Source organism: Pteropus medius, unplaced genomic scaffold (assembly GCF_902729225.1).
Source record: "Pteropus medius unplaced genomic scaffold, Ma_sr-lr_union100, whole genome shotgun sequence".
Classification (NCBI taxonomy): Eukaryota; Metazoa; Chordata; class Mammalia; order Chiroptera; family Pteropodidae; genus Pteropus; species Pteropus medius.
This window is the reverse complement of record NW_024342467.1, coordinates 22,491,857-22,512,240: the sequence shown is the minus strand read 5'-3', so window position 1 is coordinate 22,512,240 and position 20,384 is coordinate 22,491,857. Positions and strand designations below refer to the sequence as shown.

The following is a 20,384-nucleotide window of genomic DNA, read 5'->3' as shown; positions in this document are numbered from 1 at the left end:
GCATTATGACCTCAACTGGAGCCTACCTTGCCTCTCTGCTGTCTTGTTCTTAGTGCCTCAGGCATGTGCCGTGCAGGCCACTCATTAACCCGCTGGCCTTCGCAGAAATCAAAATACAATCTGTCTAGGTGTATATTGAAATAACCCCGACGCTGATTAATATTTCAGTAAAGGCCATCGTGGTCCCGTGTACTCTTTGTAGAATGTATTCAGTATTCGGTATTTCTGAGTGACAGATTTTTGATGAAAATAGAATTAAATGTCGAGGCCAAAGACACTTCTAGCAAACAGTGAGGGGACCGTTACGTCTTGGGTGAATGAACACAGCGGTGAGGAAAATAGTCTAATGACATAAAGGCCCGTACAAGTTGTATCTCTGAAAATACATATCTGTTTTCAAAATTTTTTGAGTTTTTACTTTTTTCTTAAAAGTAAACTGAAAAGTAGTTGGCAATGTAATTTAAATGCCTCGACCTATTGGCGTTACGAGACTGTAAGATATTATGGAGCGAATTTTACTCCAGTGGAATGCATCTACTGGGATGTTGGACTTTGTTTCTTTATAGTCACTTTATTACTTTAATTTTGTAATCTTAGCGGAAATTTGTAATAAGCGCAAACCAATCCTCTCCACCACAGTGAAAATGAGGCCTCTTTAAGTCTTTTCTGCAGTCAGAATATCCAGCCTTATCCATGTGACTAGTAAGTGTTCTGAGCCCTGAGCCTTCCTGAAGGCCATCACGGGCAGGCACAGTCCCCGGGGAACCCATGTCCCCATCCCTGCGTCCTTGCTTTGTGCAAGTCGGGAACCACTGCCCACCTCTCTCCCCAGAGAATTAAAGCCCAGGGGTTTCCGGCCTGTGGAGATGGAGCGTCGCCATTGATGCTAAGCCTGGGTTTGGTCCGGCGGGGGGTCTGCGGGCCTTTTCAGTGCCCACCCGGCAGAAACGGTGCTGTCCTCACCGCTCGCTGACCAGAGCAGTTGTTGCCTGTGGGATGCTTCACCTTTGGGAAGCAGAGCTCGTCATGGCAGCCGCGGAACGCGTGTCTAAGGGACTTTTATTTATTTCGAGGATGATCTCACTTTTGAAAGACAAAATCTCCCCTAGAAAGGGCTCTCAGAATAATGTGAATAAGTTTACTGGCATTTTGAGGCCTTTGTGTGTCATTGTCTCCCCAAGACAGACTAACCAGGAAAGAGATTCAAAGAAATCGCTGTTCCATTAACACTTCATCCATTGGTGGGGTGTCCGGTGACTTTGAGGGCCCTGTTCCTAATTTTCCAGCAACCTGGACTTTGCCTGAGCACTCAGCCCAGTTTATCTAGTTTTTTTAAATCTGTTCCTTAAAGTGCTAATGCTGTCAGACACACATATGGACGAGCAGGTAGAACGATGTGCAATTGTTCTTCTCCAAGAATAGATGTTGGTTGTGTCTTTCTTGTTTAACTCGGGTGTATCATTAGTTGCAATTCAAATTAAGAAGCAGAGATTTTGCTTTGCAAGAACCTACCCACGTGTAGTGTGGTGTGGCGCAAAGGGCGTAGCACTGGGAAACGAAAGAGTCTGGAGAGGGGGTTCAGGAAAAAGGGGGGGCTCTCCAGCACACTCACGAAGTGCCAGATGGTGGTGATCGGTGCTGCGCCCATCTCTGGGGTCAAAGGACCATCGTCCCTTCACACACTGGCTCCCTAGTGTGGCACATCTCCAACTCCCGGAGCGTCCCTCTCCAGGCTCAAAAGAAGGATGCTCCATCTCGCACCTGCCTCACCAGGTTGTAGCGAGGAGCAAACACCATCGCTGAGAAAGCGCCCTGCCCACAGGACAGCTCCAGACAGAGGTTCGCGATCAGGCTGTTGAGTTTCTCGGATCCTCCTTTACTTCTCAAAAGGTTTCGTGTCAGTTAATTACGGTTATGTTAAGCAAAATTTGGACGGTATATTTAGAAATGGAGAGAAATTTGCCAAAAAGAAAAAAAAAAAAAAGAAATTAGGACATACGTCATTGCCTACAAGATTGTCACTGTGACTTGGGAAACAAGTGGGGGCGGCGGGGGTGCGGGGAGGTGGGAGAGGGGCGCTGCAGCTCTGAGGATGCCTTCGCCGCTTTCCAGGGGGGCACAGGAGGGAGGCACGAGCCTGGGACGGACACATATAAGCGCCTTAAAATATTCCACTGAAAGCCAGTGTGTGGAGGAGGGTCTTCAGAATTCCCGGGACAAATTTATAGTGGATGATCAGATAGCTAAATCTGTAGGTGAACGATGACAATATTATTATTAAGGTGTTTTAAAAACAGGGCAAAGCTCAAGTTTTTATGATTCCTTACAGAATAGAGTGGACCATATAAAATAGATGAATCATGGGTTTGCTGTATTTGGGTGTTTTGATGCTCAGCAAATCGTTGCTGCTTCAGTTGCTGAATGTCTGCTTTTGCTTTCGGAGTCCTTGATGATCTGGATAAATGTGTCCTACGTTTGTTATTTTATTGAACTTTGGCACACGTCTATGAACTTTTCCCCCTCGTTTTTTTAAAAATACTTTATCTGAAAGACTGACGAGGCAGGTGCCAGAGGGAGCAGTCCAAGGCCCTGGCCCCTAAGAGCTGGGTGATGTGGGAGAAAGATGTTCAACCCTTTGGGCCTCAGTGTTTTCACCTGTGAAATGAGCATATTAGACTCCGAAAGATCATTTTCAATCCTAAAATTTGCTTTTTACAAGAAAACATGTTCCCCTTCTTCACTCCCCTATGCCGAAGTTGTATAATGTGCTTTTATTAATTGGACCTTTAAAAACGTAGCCCTCCCTCATCACAGCTTAAAAATAAATTAACATGATAGCAAGCGGTTATATACCAACCAACTTGACAGCTTTGCAAACATAATAGATGGCTCCATGGGTACTGTATCTCTCCGCAAAGATCTGAGATGAGCATTTTTGTCTTCTTTACTAACCCTGTATTTAATATCCCATCTGTTGAGATCTTTTTCTACCCCTCCCCTCAAGTTAAAGAAAACATTTTTATTTCTCCCTGTGACTTTTTTCTATCCTCAGGTACCACCTACTTTCTTTGTATTAGAATTCGATTTCCTTTTATATGGTGGCGAAGGGACACTTGTTATCTCGCGCTCCTTCCTGGGTGTCTGACCGGACGCCACTTCATCAGAGGTGAGGCAGGGAGGGGCCCGCGGAGCTCTGCGCGGGACACAGCGTCAATGGCTGCTCAGGGAAGCTCGCTGCACAGCCAGTGTCAGAGCTTCATCTGTGACAGCCGCTGACGAGAAATACTAATGTGTCGCCTCGCGTTTATCTGCTCTTTTCAGTTTCATGACACCAACGAGTGCCACTGGGTAAAGCCTGAGAATCAGGTCTGCATGGGACATTTAAATGGGCTGCAGACATGGCTAATGTTTCTCCTGACTGGCTATAGCTACTTTGTTTTGAATTATTCTCTGAGGGCATCCTTACTGAGGCTGGAAAGAGGGACTTGCTTTTTAGCATGCTGTTAGCTCCTTTTAATGATCTCTGTCAGCATCCCCGGCAGATACCTCATCTATTACCGTCTTTGGGGTCTGCTCATTAGATAATAACATTTAACTTGCATAAATGTTACTTTTTAACTCCCGTTTCAAATCTTTCTGATCAGCTCAGTTTGCAATAAATTTCGCAATGTTACATTGCATAGGAATTTTACACCAGAAAAAATTCATTGAGGGGGAGGGAGAATAAAACATCATACCCATTTTGTGGCCAAGAAAAAAAAAAGCAGTAAATGTAAAAAAGAACAGAGAAATAATAATAAAATACAGTTAGTGAATCGTAAGTCAATCACCTTTTTTATAGGTCCCTAAATTATTGGCCTGAAAAGCTGATAACACTGCCTATTAAGCCATTACAGCAATAATAACACCTGAAGGAAAAAAAAAAAAATCCCACCTATTCATTGGCATTCTAACTCAGAGCGTTGCCTGTGACCAGGGACACCCTGAAAAGATGGCCCTTTGAAGCTCGCCTTGCCCCACGGCTGTTATTTCTGGTACAGCTACATAGCTGGGGGAAGGCTACGTTTGTCTTCTCAGCATGCTCATATGTCCATCATCTGGCATTGGTGCGTGTGGATCACATCAGCACACTCACTGGCACACGCCGGGTGACAGACGACACCGGGGGCCTGGAGCGATTGTGTTTCTCAGACTCAAGTGGGCGCCTCATTGATCTCCGCAATCCACAGAACACGCGTGTGAGCTTTTTCCCAAGGTTAAGGAGCCAGTCGGCTGCTCTGTGTCACTGACTGCGCTTTTAAAATGGGCCGGGGAGGATTTCAAAAGGTGTGTGTTTCGTATGAAAAGTTTCCCCGGCGGAGGCCTGAGACACAGCGAAGTCGGTGCTGTAGTGCTGCGTTGAACAGGGGTTCAGGACTGGGAGCTGGGGCGTCTGTCTACTTCAGGCTTTTCTGAGCCCCCAAACATCACATCCCTTCTGTAGCAACAGCAGCACTAACGGCGAGTAGGAGAAAAGCAAATAAAATCCCGTTGCCTCTGTGTTAGAAATCACTCTGGTTTTTCGATAGATGGCATGTGGCGTGTGGCGCGGAGGGAGCGAGGGAGCCTGCGACGCTGCGGGCCGGGGCCTCAGCCCCTCGCGTTTCAGCCGGGCGGGCACCTGTTCCTAAACTTGTTCACCGCACAGCGAGCCCCGAAGCCGGTGGCTATTGTCAGAGCCGCTTTATTGTCATCGTTTCCAATGGTCGCTGGAATTAATTGACTTCTTACGTGACGCATTGTAAAGCGGCTCATTTTTTTTCTTTTTTTGACACATTTATGGGAAAGCGGAAGGATCTAAGTGGCTGCTTACTGTCTTTTGGTCCTGGCCCATATCATATCAAAGTAGGGGACCAATGATAACTCTGAAATCACAGTTGCAGAAAAAAAAATCACATGCGGTTCGAACGAAGCAGACTCCATTAACTGTTTGGTGAGTTGAACTAAAGAGAGAGAGAGAGCTCTAGCCGAGGAGCTGTGAACGCTGGGTGGTCATTTTCAGTGTCTTTCCAGGGCCCTTAAAGCGGGCAGCGAGTATTCCATGCGCACCCTCGCTGGATGCTGTCTGTTTGAAAGCATATTCTAAGTAGCCTGCTTCCTTTTACAAGCCTGCAAGTGTAAATTAACCCACACCGTATTCGTGAATCATCGCTACAGGGGTGCCCGTGGCTTACAGAGAGGAATTCAGTCTCAAAGGCATTGCCTCTGGAACTAAAGAGGCGAAATGTCCTTATGAGGACTGTTCACAGCGCCGGGGCACACTGTCTTCTAGGTGGATATTTCGAACCCTTACTTTTCCCATCTTATTTTTCGCAAGATCCCCTTTTCACTAAAATTAGGAAGGTTCTACTCATATTTAAAGGCAGGGGAACAAGGACATATTGTTAACCACGAATAAATTAGAGGCGAATTAAGCCTTTTAGCTCCGTGGCAGGGAAGGGAAGCCAGCAGGGAGTGCGAGCGGCCCTCTTAAGCGGGAAACGTGAGGCGCAGCGCCGTCCTGCTGGGAGGCTGTTAATTACCGGAGCAGGTGGGGAGTCCCCGCTTCCCGGGGTCCTTTCACCCCGCGCGTGTCAGCTCCAGCTGCGTTAGCACCAAGACGTGTGCGCCGTCCCTGGAGAGCAGCGCGAGGATGCCAGGAAAAGGACATCATGTGCCCCGATCCAGAAACTCGGGGACTGTCTGCGATATGCCCACTCCGCACTCTGCGCCCTGCCCTGGCTCGCGACACAGCGGCGTCGGCGTCGGCCTCGGTCCCGGTCCGGTCCACCGAGAGGAAAATGAGCGAGAGGAAAATGCCCCGTTTGGGGGGGGGGACGGTTTCAAAGCACAGAATGCTGTGCGGTCTTTTCAAATGCGAAGGAAAAGCAGGAGAGAACGCGACACCCCCTCACTGCCCCCTTCCCCTGTCCCCTCCCCCCTCACTCCCCCCTGTCCCTTCCCTGTCCCCTGTCCCCCCACCCCGGCGCCTCTGCCTCTCTCCCTTCGCATCCTGTGTCGGGCGCTGGAGCCAGCAAACGCCTGCAGGAGAACCGCGCACGCAGCCCACAGGCACAGAGCGGGGGCTTCTGCACCCGGATTTCTTGTCAAAAGTAAAAGGGAGAGAGAGATGCTCTTAGAATTCAGCCGGGAAGCAAACAGCAAAGGAGAATTCGGGTGTAAAAATCCACCCCAGGCATCAACCACACAAGAGACAGAGCCCGTTTCGGTAGAAATGTGTATTTCAAACTTACCTGGCCAAGCGGTCTCGGTGACACGCCACCTCCGTGTCCCTGCGCGTGGGTCCCCCAGTTCCTTAGTTGCGACAATCACATGGTTGCGTTGCTGCCGGGGTGGACGCGGGCGCCCGCGCGCGTGTGCTGAAGTGTACACACACGGGGACCGTGGCTCTGCGCGTGCAAGCCCGCAGCCGCCGCCGGCTCCCGAGACGCGGGGGCCGCCGCCCGGGGTCCCCCTGGCCTCGGGCCCCGCCTCACTGGGCGGGCTGCGGCGCTGCGCCCACGCGAGGCGGCTCCCGGGCGCCCGCTCTCCTCCGGCCGGTGTCCATGGCGGTTACTGGCGCATCGTTCACCCGATCGCTTGTCACACTGACATGGTGCTGCCTGCTCGGCGGTCATTAATAAGCGAGCCCCCTCCACTCCCCAGAGAGGAGCCAATCGCTTCGGACCGCCGGCTGGAGCGCCCGCAGCTGCTCCCGTCTGGTTGGCTGAAGCCACCTGTCTGTTCTATGACACCGCTGCTCTGGGCACAAATAAGTGGAACAGGTTTGCATATTTTCTTAGGTATCATTCCCTCCCTCTCTCCCGCCCGCCATCCCTCCCTCCCCTCCATCGCTTCCTTCTCTCCTTCCTTTCTTTTTTTGAGGGGGAGGAATTTTTGGACAAGTTTATCCATTTTTAGGTTATCATCAGCCTTTCAGAGAAACTGTTTTCTCTCTGAAAATAGTGGGGCATGGCACTAATAAGACTTTCTCCCCAAACCGTGGAAGCACCTGGGTGGGCGCAGAGCCCCCCGACCCCCTCCGCGGGGTCCCCGTGGGCCGCGCGGCGCTGGAGCGGGGTCTGGAACTGTTTGGGTGGCGTTGGGTCCTCCACAGGTCCTGCCGAATTTGACGTGTGTGCTTGCTGGTCACTAACACCTTTTTTTAAAAAACAGTGCCATTTCTTATTTGGATTGACCAGATTTTTAAAATAAAGCATATAATTGCTCCTCCATAATTCACAACATTGGCATATGAGGGGGTCTTTTTTAAAAATACGTATTTCCAATTACATTCACTCACTTCTCCTTATGTGATTCAATTAATCTTCCAGCCATATATGAGTAGGTGCATTTGTTGGAGTGTGCGGTGTGCGTTAAGCAGCGTAAAAAGGGTGTGTGTGTGTGTGTGTATGTTTAGGGTATATGTTTTACTATTCTGGGAGAATATTTCAACTGAAATGAATTAAATCCTCAAGAAAATGATTTTTATTCATTCTTAGACCTATTAATTCTAAATGTATATTTACAAGGAAAATGTACTATATCCATCACATAGGTAAGAACACATTGAATTATCAGAAATCGAGGGGGAAAAACACAGAAAAGCATAGCAGTGACTATTTCTGAAAGAACACTTATAAGTAAATAGACAGCGATTTAAAAAATGCATGTTTTACAGCCTTAATTAGTATAGTAGAGGAACATCTTGTTGACGAGAATAGAACATGAGGATTAATTTATCAGCAGGTCAAAAACAGGCTAAATTCACTCCAGCCCTAGTTTTGAGAGACTACCCTCTAGTGGAGTAAAAAGAAATGACAAATTCTTGTTACTGAAGTACTTGGAGGGGAAAAACAGCTTCACATCTAACTGTTCCTTTAAGTGTTTATTGAAATGACATAGACCAGGAGTTTGCAGTTACTATCATCGTACTACCAGGAAATTAAAACAAACGCTTTTGTTTCTGACCACAAAATATTTTCACTCCGTAGTTTTCTTTAAAAAATTCCCCTAATACTTTACATGTTCCTTCTAGAAAAGTTCTTTCAAATGTTTCCTGAACGTTCCAATAAAAATAAATTCAAGGCAAAAGTTGTTTCTCATTTAATCTAATAATACTTATTTCAGAATGTTATTGTAAGGTTTTATTCTTTACTAGACACTCTAGATTTACTCCGTAAATATTAGGGACTTTTGGTCGAATGTTGGGCATGTTGAGATGGAGCGTGACTACATATCATTTAATGTCCTTGTGATAATAGAAATAATCATCCTTGTCGCTCCTCTCCCAACTTCCTCCTGCTTCAATTTCTTGCATACTTCAAATGACTTCAACACTCACGGGATTTTATTTCCACATATGAAATAATTATATTAAAATTGTGATAATTACTTGAAAAAGAAATTTTAGTTTTATGCCATTGATTCCTTGAGCATTTCATTTTGGTTGATTGGTATCGACTGCGTAATTGACAAACTCCATAATCAAAGCAATTATAATGTACTCACATAATGAAAGTAAGTGGCGATAATCAAACAGGTATGTGATTAAACTACTTTCTCGGTTTATAAATGAAACCAACAATTATACCTAACATTTTAAGTGTCACGCTCTTTCAGGAAGCAAAGACAAATCTGAGTTTTAACTTCGCGTGAGTTGAATATTTTAAATGCTCCCTTATGCTACAAAAGTAGGAAGTTATCTCACCTAAATGATTTTTTGGGGGAGATGAGGAGCATATAGGGGATGAGATTGCGTTTCTTGCCATCTTTTTTGGTGTGGACATGATAGATTTAAAAGATTTTATACTCATTTTTATAAATTTAATATCAGGGAACATTAGAAGTGAGATTTCAGTGTGAGAGAGAAACTGACTCTGGCTTTGGGTGGGAAAGGGTGAGGATTTTGTTCCTTGGCTGTAATTTTTTTCTTGCTCCAATGTCAGTAGCTTAACAGAATCAGTGTTTGTTTCCGGTGATTTTCGTTCATCAGTCAGGTCCATCATTGATCGGAAATATGAAAGGCGGCTCCCCTAAAAAGATATGGTAAAAACTTATTTAATTGTCACATCTTATTGAAGTACCATACGAAGACATCCGATTGTGACAGAGTAAGGATTTCAGAGCTTTTGGATTAATTCAATTGGGAACGATCATCAAATTAAAACATAGAATCTTAAAATTCTAGTACCTGGAATCCTAAAAGGTCAAGAGACTTGTCTAAGAGGCCACAGCTGGGCGAGAACGAGAACCACCCCCCGCCCCCCTGCCAGGTCTTCCATAATCTAGCTCTGCTTTTTCTTTTATTCCTTCCCATTTTCTTAAGTTATTTTTTTCCCTTTAGAATCCACTAAAACGTCAGAGATATGCCACCTTGCAAATGCACTCTACAACATGGATGTTGTAGTACGTGTCTGCAGGACTTCCTGAATGAGTATTCGGTTTTAATGAAAATGGATCAAAATAATTTTAAAACATAAACGAATAATTAGTCCTTAAATTATGTTGAAAGAGTTCTGCCTTCGTTATCAAACAAATTAGGAGAGCGCAATAAATATTTATTCATTGTTTAAGGTCGACGTTATTAATTTGTGAAGGTTGGTTGCTATTTCATGGAATCCTAGGCAACGTTTTGGGGGGTTTTGTTTTGCCGTTAGAGAAGTCGTACGCTTTATTTAGTGAGAGAAATGTTCCGGGTCGTGGGTCAGGGCGCAGGTTCTGAGGACAGACCGTCCGGGTTCGAATGCTCACTGTGCCACTTGCTAGCTTTGTGACTCTGAGCGAGGACCTAACATCTCTGCACCTTGGTTTCCTCCCAGGATCGTTAAGAGGGTTAACGGAGTTCGTGTGTGCAAAAGCTTAGGAAAACATCTGGCATGGAGCAAGCGTGGATGAGCGTTCGGCATCTCCTTTATTGTCATTATCGTCACTGCCGTCACTGTCGTCGTCAGGTCATTCGTTCCGGCGTTCCCTGCTGCTTAGGATGCCTTTTCTCCCTTCTACACCAAATCCCCACCTCTCGCATGTCTACCCAGTCCTGGATAAGTTAGTTCCGTTCCAATGCTACTTCTTCCTCTGTGGCGTCTCCTCTGACCCTCTAACAAGATGTAATCTCTTAGTTGACCTAAAATAGCATTCTTTATTCCAGTGATCACTTATCACGCTTTTATGGTTTATAATTACATCTGTAACTTTGAATCATTTTCCTTTTTGGCTTATGAGATTCCTCTGCAGAGGGTCTATGTCTTACTTGTCTTTCGGCTCCATAGCACATAAAAACATGGAGAAAACATTAATCGAATACTAAATAGTGTATGTTTTAGAAGTTCTTTAGTCTTCGTCTTTATATGGTGGACCATTTTGTTCTTGTTTGACTGTGCAGAAACATTGGCTTGGAGAAGTTAGGTCACTTGCCCAAAGTCCCCAAACTATTAAATAATGGGGTTAAAATATGAACTCAGTTCTGTCCGCCTATGGAGCCAAGGCTCTTTTTCCCGCATAAGGCGCTTGAAATTTGTTTGTAAAATAAATGAATGCTTGATTGATGACTGAGCCAACCAGTTCCATGTAGTAAGCAAGAGGATGCTAAAAATAAAATACTGTTTTAAGAAAGGAAGGCGTGTTACGCAGCAGACAGCAGGCACTCCTCTGCAGCTATGATTTTCACTGTCAACAGCTTTTATTGCCGGCGCAATTTGAGAAACGGAGCTCTGAAGAAATGCAGCGCCTAGTGGCAAAGGTGAATTGATATCCAAAAAAAACTAAATAAGTATGAATGAGCCACTGGTGGCAAGGGGCCACCGCTGTGCTAGGAAGATCTGCGGTGACGTTGTCCTTTGTCGTCTAATTCTGACAGCGGTTTAGCTCTTAATTATGTCACAAAATATGATGTAAGGTGCGTGGCATTGGCTGTTTGTTAGAACATTGAACCGAAGCAAGTTGGATCAGAGTTCTCATTTTCTCTTTCAAAGGAATTTTGAAAAGTAGAATTGGAGGGAAAAAATGAGATCCTGATTTAACTGCAGGTCTTATTATTTTTTTTTAACTTGCTTTTTAAAATTTTAATACATTGTGGAAGTCTTTACATGTATACATAGCACCACACAATGATTTTAATGACTCCACAATAGTCCTTCACATGGCTGAATAATAATTTAACTGGTTTCTATTGAACACATTTGGGTTGTTCCTAATTTTTTGCAATTTTAAATAATATTGCAGCAAACATCTCTACATGCACATTTGTGTCCCCATCTATGACTATTTCCTTAGAGAAACTCCTAGGAGGGGGAATTTGGGTTAAAAAAAAAAAAAAGGCGCTTTTTCAAAGCCAAGCCTGTTTTGTTTGTTTTCAAATAACAGCTTTGTTGAAATAGCTCACATAGCATAAAAGTCACCATTTAAAGTATAAAATTCAGTGGATTTTAGTATATTCAGAGTTGTCTGACCGACACCACCATCGAATTCCAGAACATTTTCATCACCCCAAAAGGAAACCTCATCCGCGTTAGCCGCCACGCCCCTTCTCCCCCAAGGCCCCAGCCTCACGCAACCACCAATATATTTTCTGTCTCCATGGATTTGCCTATTACGTACATTTCGTATAAATGGAATCACATAACATGTGCTCTTTTGTGTCTGGCTTCTACCACTTAGCAAAATCTTTTCAAGGTTCATCCGTCTGGGCAGGATGTGTCGATATTTCACCCCTTTTTATAGCTGAATAAGATTCCACTCTGTGGGTGTGCCACATGTTGGTTATCTGTTGGTCAGTCGCTGGGCGTTTGGGTGATTTCTACATTTCGGGTATTATGATTAATGCTGCTCTGGATACTTGTATACAAGTTTCTGTGTGGGGATTTGTTTTCAGTCCTCTTGAGTATATGCCTAGCAGTGGAAGGGCTGGGTTCACAACCCAGACGAAAGCCGTCAGGAATCGGGAGACACGTCCTGTCCCTCTGTCCGCCTGTCTGTCTCTTCCTCAGACTCCTTCCTCCTTCTCTTTCCTTCTCCTTGTCTTTCTCTGTAGATTCGAATGGCCTCTCATCTTGGTTTCTCTCTGTGCATCGCTTCATTCTTTTATTTCCGAGGATTGACGTATATTTCTTCCCTAGACACACAAATAAATCAATAGTAACATATCGTTTTTTAAAAAAATATAGCCGGTAGATAGGTAGGTAGCCAAAGAGATACGTAATTTGTAAATTGCAAGACATAACTGAAAAGACCTATCGAAAAAGTAAATGTACCAAACCGTTGGCAGTAGGTGACTTCAATGGAGTAAAGGGAGGCTTGATTTTCTTTTTTCTACTCGCACTTTCTGTAGTCGATAAGTATTAATATTTTTATAAACGGAAGTAATAGCTATTATTTTCAAAATAAGATATGAAATTCTTTAGGTAGAATTTTACTTCTATAACTGGTGCAGTTTCGTTTTGCGAAATACCTAATCTTCTTAACTCAGTACCCGGTTCCATCCCTGATGTAATGAAAACAGCAACAACAGGACCCATCGTAGGCAGTGTCCTGAGTTCTCGTCTTGTGCCAAGGAGTCTATCAAGAGTTTTGCATGAAGCGTCTCGTTCAGTTCTCCCTATTAAAATACTAGGTAACAGTCTCATTTTATAGATCAGGAAGCTGAGGCGTGAAACTCACGCAGTTGCTCACTGGGCTCAGCAGTCGAACCAAAGTGTCTGACCCCCAGGCCGGGGCTCGCGACTGCTCCGCTGGGCTGACCGATGTGTTTCCCAAACCACTGTCCGGTCGTCCTCCCGAGTCCAGGCCCAGCACACGCCATCCGTCAGCCACAGCGGTGCCTCCTCGTTTCCCGGACGTGGCTTGCGTGCTGTGCTCTTCGCTGTGTGTTTCTTCTGTAAGCTCGCCAGGGCTACGAGGCTCCTGCTCAAAATTCCCATTCTCTAAGACGCTTCCCCCATCTCGGTGAAAATGAGGATTTCCCTTATTTTGTCACAGTTTAGATTTCCTTTTGTGTATTGTATTTCTCTTGTTCCAAACACGTATTATCGTTCATGGCTTATTTGTGCCTGGATAGTAAGTGACTCGAAGGTGGAAAAAATGGCCTATTTGCTTTGCATATTCGATAGTACGGTTTACATATCAAAAGGCCAATATTTGATTAAATATTGTAATATTTTAATGCGGAATCTGTTGGGGTGTGTGTGTGTATGTATGTATGTATGTATGTGTGTGTGTGTGTGTGTATATATATATATATATATATATATATATATATAATATATATATTTGCTTTTATATGGATTCTTTTGTAAAGATGGGCTAATGAAAGTTCTCAGTTTATATCTAAGCCAAAGATCAAGGCAGTGATTTCTGAGCAAGAGGAAGCGAAAACTTTTTGTCAGTAAAATGTTTAGGCATCTGGTTGTATTGCACCATCTTGAAGCGAAAGGGTCGCTTGACTTTTCATGAATAATTTGTTACTTTTGTGTGACTTCCCCTAGATGGGAGAACAGAGACGATTGTGATTCTCACCCTCTTCTCTGCCTTCATTGACGGCAAGTACAGGAGGCCCGGAGCTAAGTTCTCTGTCTGATCTCTTAGTGATTGTTCATGGAGTTCTTCTTTCTAATGTAGAGAAGGCGTTTTCAACCATGAAAGTCACTTACAACAACCAGCAAGGATGGCAGAGGGAATGGGACATTCTCATAGGGGTTACCTACGGTGCTGCCACTGTTGAATCTTTAGTGTTAGATCTTAAAATGATCTTCACTCCATGTTATCATTCCACTCTATTTTAGCAGGACTGTTTTTTTGGGGAGGGCGTAGGTGGGGGATGTGCTCTAATCTTTGGTCTTCGGACTGTCTTTGGAAATAAGTCGATCAGACGATCGGATGGGGGAAGTACTGGGCACTTACTAGGTACTCGCTACATCCTTCCTTTTGGGAGTTACCGCTTCATTTATTACTCTCTGTACACTCTGTTCAGGCCTGAGCCCTTCGAGTTCCGCCTCTTCGTCAGCCCAGTTCTGATTCAGGACCCCGGAAAGGGTAGAATTTCTGGGTACTTACAAGGAATGCTCGGATCAAGTCGAATGCGCATGGATAATTGAGCAGAGTTTGCCTGAGAATTTTGTCCGTCTGTGGCATTTACTGGCCTCTGAGCACGTGTGGAGCGTCTTTCAAGCAGTCATGAGAAGGAAACAGCACCTGGGTACCTGCCAGTCTCCTTGATTTTAAATGTGTAAGTAGCCGTCCGTACCACTGTGTGTAGTAACGAGGGCGCTTTGGGCTGCCATTGAAGCATCCCTTTTTCAACTAGTTTAGGTCAAACTAACTTAGGTAAAACTTATGTAGAACTACCTTGCCGCATAGGTTAGGGTGATGAAGTCTTATATGCTTTAATACGGGCGGAGGGGAAACTGGACCTCTGAGAAAATGGGCCTTGGACTCAAACATTGCTAGAAGGTTCTTTCTCTCTTCGCCCTCGTGTGCTTTTTTTTGGAGTTTTGGGTTTCTTCTCTCTCACCGCAGACCTGCTTCCTTTACATGTCCAGCCGCATGGCTACCAACTGTGCTCAAGTCCTTCACCTCTCAATTTTGCCACCAGAGACTATTCCTTTCTCTTAGTTCCAGTTTGAAAAAGTTGGGAGGAAGGTTTCTGACCAGTCTTAGTTGGTCAGACAGTGTTCTCTGTGACTCTTATCCCTCTTCCCCCAGAATTAGAGGGCGGGGGACAGGGGGAAGCTCCCCAGGAAAAAGAAGGGGTCCACTGCCCTTAACATGAGACACCGTTGACGGCGCTGCGTACCAGGCCCTGAGCCGAATGAGCTCTTTACTTGTGGCATCGCTTTAATTTCTTACAGTTAGCTTGTAAGCAAGTACTGTTTCCTGCTTTTACAGATCAAAAGGAAGCAGGTGACTTCACTTCCTGTGGTTAGCACAGGTTGCGAGTGGCTGAGCCAGGGCTGGAGGCCACATTTGTCCCAAGCTTGGGTTTGGAAGCACTCCCTGCGCTACGTGTCCTGTCACCCAGCGAGACTGGCGCAGCGTTCCCGGGGCACGCACGAGAGCTCTCTTTAGCACAGCGTGGGTGCCGCCGTCAGGTCTTGCTTCACGGGTCCATGGCCACAGCGCCCTGGCCAGGATGCTGCTGGCTGCTGTGTGTCCTGTCCTGAAGTGTTGGGAGTCACAGAGGGCGAGCCCTGGAGTCCCGGGCCGGCCTGCGCCATGTCCTGCTGCCGTCCTCTGAACTGTGGGTCTGCTTCAGCAGAGCTCGAAGCCCTGTGACTGCCGCCATCTGCCGCAGCCAGTCACACCTAGCTCTCGGAGACTCGGCCTTTTTCGATCCTTTCGGATATTTGCGGGTATCTGAGGCGGGGCTCTTCCCATGGGCTCCTCCCTCGCAGGGGGCGTCTCTGTCCCAGATCCCCTGCCTCTGGCGTCCTGTCGCATAGTCATTCCGCTGCTCTACGCTTCATCTGCGGGAAACCTCCCATTTCTTGTCACGTTTCCTGTTATTCATTTGTAAGCAGATGTGGCCTCCTTCCACCTCTTCCCAGCCCTCTTCTTCCATTCCCTTCTGAGGCTGAAATCTGATCCCATTCCTGGACCAGATTGCATTCATGGCCCTGTCTGCTTGGAGACCACTCACCTCTCCTCCGCCTCTTAGGGCTGGGGGCGCGTGTGCACGCACGTGCGTGTGTGTGTGAGTGTCCACGAGGAAGCGTGTTCTTGCACCCCTTGGCTTCCCGCTACCAGTTTCCAGCGACGAATTTTGTACTATCCCATAAGGCACATCCCACCCCGCACCTTCACTATTACCTACCTACTTCTCGGTGGAGTTGAGACTTGATTATCTGGTGTGTAATATCCTTTTCCTCCCGAACTGCCGCTAACCTTTTGGGAGATTTCAACTCATAAGTATAAAACTAACCCTGAATTACTTCCTACATGTCCTTAAACGAAAACCACTTTCGCTTCCTGTCAATTTCGGAAACCTGGTCCGGGGGCTGCTCCCTTGATCCTGCTGGTCCCTGCGGCTGCTCTGCCCTGGAAACCTTGAGCTTCGGTACCTGGCCTCGTGCGGTGACGCCCGCCTGCCTGGCAATCGGGAAATGGCATTCACATCTCTGCAGCCGGTTCTCTCCCGCTTGTCCCCATCTCTCTCCCTTTCCTACCCAGCACGGCGGATCCTCTACCGGTCAGTCACCCTGATGCTCTCGCTCGCGCCTTCCCGCGTAGCTGTGCGGTCAGAACCCTGGACAGCGCCGCGGTCTTCGTTTTCTGCCCTTGTCTGCAAGAAGCAGTGTCCCCCGAGGAAGTCACGCCGCGGCGATGCTGGTACCCACAGTGAACGCAGAGCGTCACGCGTCCGCTGGGTCTCCGGCAGTGCCCTTCCATCCTTGTATCTGTCCCAAGTCAGCTCTTTATCCCATTGTTTTCAGGGATGATTTCAAAGTTTAGCACTCACTTCAACATCCCCTCTCAGTTGCTGAATATTCTTAGGAAAATGTCCTTGCTTCTTCGAACCTTTGACTATGAACTCCCATGATTTCCCAACCTCCCAGCCTGCTAACGTATCTGGGTCCACATTCATCAGTCTCTCTCTTTTATAGTTTTAAAAGATGAAATATTATCTTTTGGCCGGTTTCTCTTTCTTTCTTCAAATTCGTCCACTTCTGTATTCCGAGGAAACTTGTCACTAGACGCCTTTCCTCCCATTCCATCCTGCGATTGACATGTTTCCACACAATTCACAGACGTGCTCAATTCTTTCTCATCCTGAAGCAGTAGGAACCGCAGACCTCCCTCCCTTTCTGTGCGCTCAATCGTTCCGTCTCTTTCCTCCCCGCGTACGGTCCTCAGAAGAGCTGTCCACGTTCGCCACTGCCACGTCGTCACTTCTGCATGCTTTTCCAGCGTGCTTCTCCCCAGCCTCTGCCGCGGCCGTGCTGCCGAAGCTCCCCCTGGAGCTCATCAGCCCCCTCCAGCTTGGTTCTCGCACGCCGAAGCCTCCTCGCCGCGCCCCTCCCCTCCTGTCCCGCACGTTCCGTCCGCTTTCACTGCGAGCTAGTGCACCTCTTAAATGTTCATCCGAGGTTAGTTCCTTGGCCTCCTGCTCTTCCCGTGCTCTCTCAGCTACTAGAATCACCTCTACTTACATACTGGTTACTCTCAAATGGATACCGCTGCTCCTGCAAGTAAATGTTTTCCTCGTTATCTGTCTTTACCTACTCATCACACTTTCTGATACGCATCTTGACACGCGTGAGCCCTGGCACCTCATACTCTCTATGTATAAATCTGATCTCTTAAGCTCGTCCCTGAACTGGTTTCTCTTCCTTTGTTTTTCGTTTTGTTGTTGTTGTTTTTTTGGTTTTTTTTTTGTTTTTTTGTTATTTTTTTTTGTTTTTCTTTCTTTCTTTTTTTTTCTCAGTTGTAGTAGCACTATCCATTTACCCAGAGAAAATAAGGGTCTTTTCTTCTCTTTCTGTCTGCATCCTGCATTCACCCTGTCACCATAGCCTGCCGATTTTACCCCTAAATTTTCTTCAGTTATGTTTTCTGTCGGGTCTCCATCGTCTTGTGCGATGGTTGCTGCGGTTGTGCCTGACTTCCTTGCTCCAGATTTTATCTCTTCCAGTTCATCTTCTAGATCATCTCACGTAGAACAAAAAAATCTTAATTCGTTTCTTGTCGTAAGTAGAAACATATTCTAAGCTCTTCTGAATTCAGGTCCTCCCATAACCTGGCACTTATGTCCAAGGGGACTCCTTACAAGGCGCGTTTTGCTCCAGCCATGTAAAAATCTTGTTCTGCAAGCCCCATCCTGGTTTTTCTCTCTTCTGCATCTTTGCTGATTCCATTCGGACGCTCGGGGAGCTGGCCTCCTACAACACACGGTCAGATACATGCTTTTCTGCGGCAAGGCTGCCCCTGCCGTTCACCCTTTGATCCACATATTCCCTCTTGAAGGAAATCCATTCCCTGCCCAGAGAAGCTGGGATGGATGCCCTGCCCTGGGTCCCTGATGCAGAATAATAGATCAAAATGTGTCATTGAATAAACAGATGAATGGATTTTGAGTGGAGGTTTGATGGATAAGAAAGTAAAACTGCAAAGTGTTTAAACATAGCAGCATTGTCTGTACCGTTGTGGATGCACAGACTTGTGCAAATGAGCAGGGTTATGCTTCGGTTCTTGGTCGAGACAATTAGCCGTAATCCACGGCTAACTGGGTCTGAGATATCCGCTCTTGTTTACATAGAGACCGATGCGCGAGTATGAGCCGTGAGGAGAAATCCATCACCGTTTCTGGAAAGCAGAGCTCACAACTTGTCAACAGTGGGAGTGCTTAATATTGTTCTTCTTGGTGGTATATTTATCATTGCTGTTGTTCAGAAAAACACGAATGATTTCCCTTGAGCTGCCCACAAAACACAATGGAATAGATCAGAATTCGAAACATATATCGCTCTGCAAATGCAGAAATTAGGCATGCAGAAATTAGGAAAGTACCTAGAATCGTAAGTGGCGTTTGTTGTGTGTTAGCTACGTGCAAAGCACCGAGATGTGGTCAGCATACACACAGTTTCATTCCCACGAGACTGCGAGACGGTGAGGATCCTTCCTGTTTTCACAGAAGAGGAAACTGAGGTTCAGAGAAGCTGGTTAACTTTTGCAATTCCAGAGGGAGTGAGGAGCTAGGGATGGAATACAAGTCAGACCCCGAAGCCAACACTCTTATAATCGTATTTTCTTCCCTTCAAATATCATCCGACGCCCTCATTCTTCTTTTCGTCGCATGTTCTATAGCACAATTTTTTCTTCTTGTGTTCGCTTATTTGTAACCAAATTCACACAACGCATTCACAGGAGAATGCTAACAGTAATTTGACTGTACCTCACTGTTCTCACTTCAGAATCTTTGACTATATTCCTATCTTCCTAATTGGATGGTTTCGACATAGCGTGAAAATATCTATAAACTATTATCCTCCGAGACCAGCATTGTATCACTTCAAATAATTTTTTTTTTTTATTTTCTTGTTGGTTTTTATTCTAAGATAGTTGACTGCCTTGTAGAGTCAATATTTAAGATGAATAACAATTGTATAACTCTATTAGAGAAGCCAGCTGTCTGTTTGTTGTCCTGAAAATAAATACATAAATGGATAACTAGATGACATACATAAAACTTCAACATTGTTATACAGAAAACTACTTTACTATTTTTTAAAATATATTGGAGACTATAAAAAGGCAAAATGCACCTACTTTCCTAACAGCAGAATTTCAAAGCTTTATCTAAAATGATTGTTCTCCAGAAAACTGGGAATGGGCATACACAGAAGAAGAATAACACAAGCTTAGGTTTTTAAGGTAAGGAACTATTTTAAAATACATTCGAATAAAAAAAATAATGTGTCTTTCTTGTGAAATCCCATATCTTTCTATCCCATAGATATGATACAGAAAACGAGTGAATTAGCCCTCACCATAAACAGTACTCCTCACATCCTTAACCTTTAATGAAGGGTACGTTTCGCTGCAACAATGCAGGGAATATTCAGTGCTTTAGCCATTTCGGACTTTGGGGGTGCTCCCCCCCCCCGGATCGTGCTCACCACAGCCTATGGGTGAGCTGCAGGGCGGGGAGAAGCCGAGCTGGCTGGAGGGGCTGTGCCGAAGGCTTCCACGTAGTTCCCATTACTAAGGAAACCACTCGTTTGTCTGAACATGCTCTGAATAGACGTCTCATTTGAAGTCTGGTGCTCAAACCACGAGGACTACATTATGGAGCCGAGAAAGAAATGAGAGGAACAAAAAAATGCTTGAAAATGACACCGAGCATCCACAAAGCGTCCTACTGTAATAACATTCCATGAGACAGAAGGCGCATTTATTTTTGCCGCGTTCCAAGTTATTTTGGTGTTATAAAAGCAAATTCTTTTGCCTGCCCACGTAATCAAAATAAGCAAAGCAGATGTTCTTCTGACCTATTCTTAATTCCTGCTCTTGTTGGGGTCTCCCTCGGAAGTGTGGCATACAGCAGGGGGAGAACAAAATATTGGATTCTCGTATTAATCTAGATTAGCTTCTCTGTGCTTTATAACTACATGGTATAGTGCTATCTCTGTGCTAATAAAAAAAAAAAAAAGGCACATGTTCAGAATCAGACCTGATGTGCAGCCTTCAAATTGTCAATTCAGACTCAGAGTGACAAAACACTGCTTCTTGAAGGTTCCCGCTCTGTTCTCTAGCTTCTGCCAGCCTACAGCAAAGAAAGTAACTCTTGATGAAAAACCAGGTGAGCTTTCATTTTTCCTTACGATGGAAAGTAGGTTTTATGAGACTTTGATTGATTACAATATAATCTGTATCAT

At 45.5% G+C, this 20,384-nt stretch overlaps 2 protein-coding genes across 8 annotated transcripts in view; one reads left to right on the top strand and one right to left on the bottom strand.

The window, feature by feature from the left end:
• The window catches only part of LRRN3 (leucine rich repeat neuronal 3), a 35,584-nt gene extending 28,947 nt beyond the window's left edge, over nt 1-6,637 (bottom strand). For all 3 annotated transcript variants that reach the window (XM_039862774.1, XM_039862771.1, XM_039862772.1), the window contains exon 1: nt 6,273-6,637. The gene's annotated coding sequence lies outside the window, so the exon portion shown is untranslated. The remainder of the gene's footprint in view (nt 1-6,272) is intronic.
• The window catches only part of IMMP2L (inner mitochondrial membrane peptidase subunit 2), a 694,672-nt gene that overhangs the window by 356,605 nt on the left and 317,683 nt on the right, over nt 1-20,384 (top strand). The window lies entirely within an intron of this gene.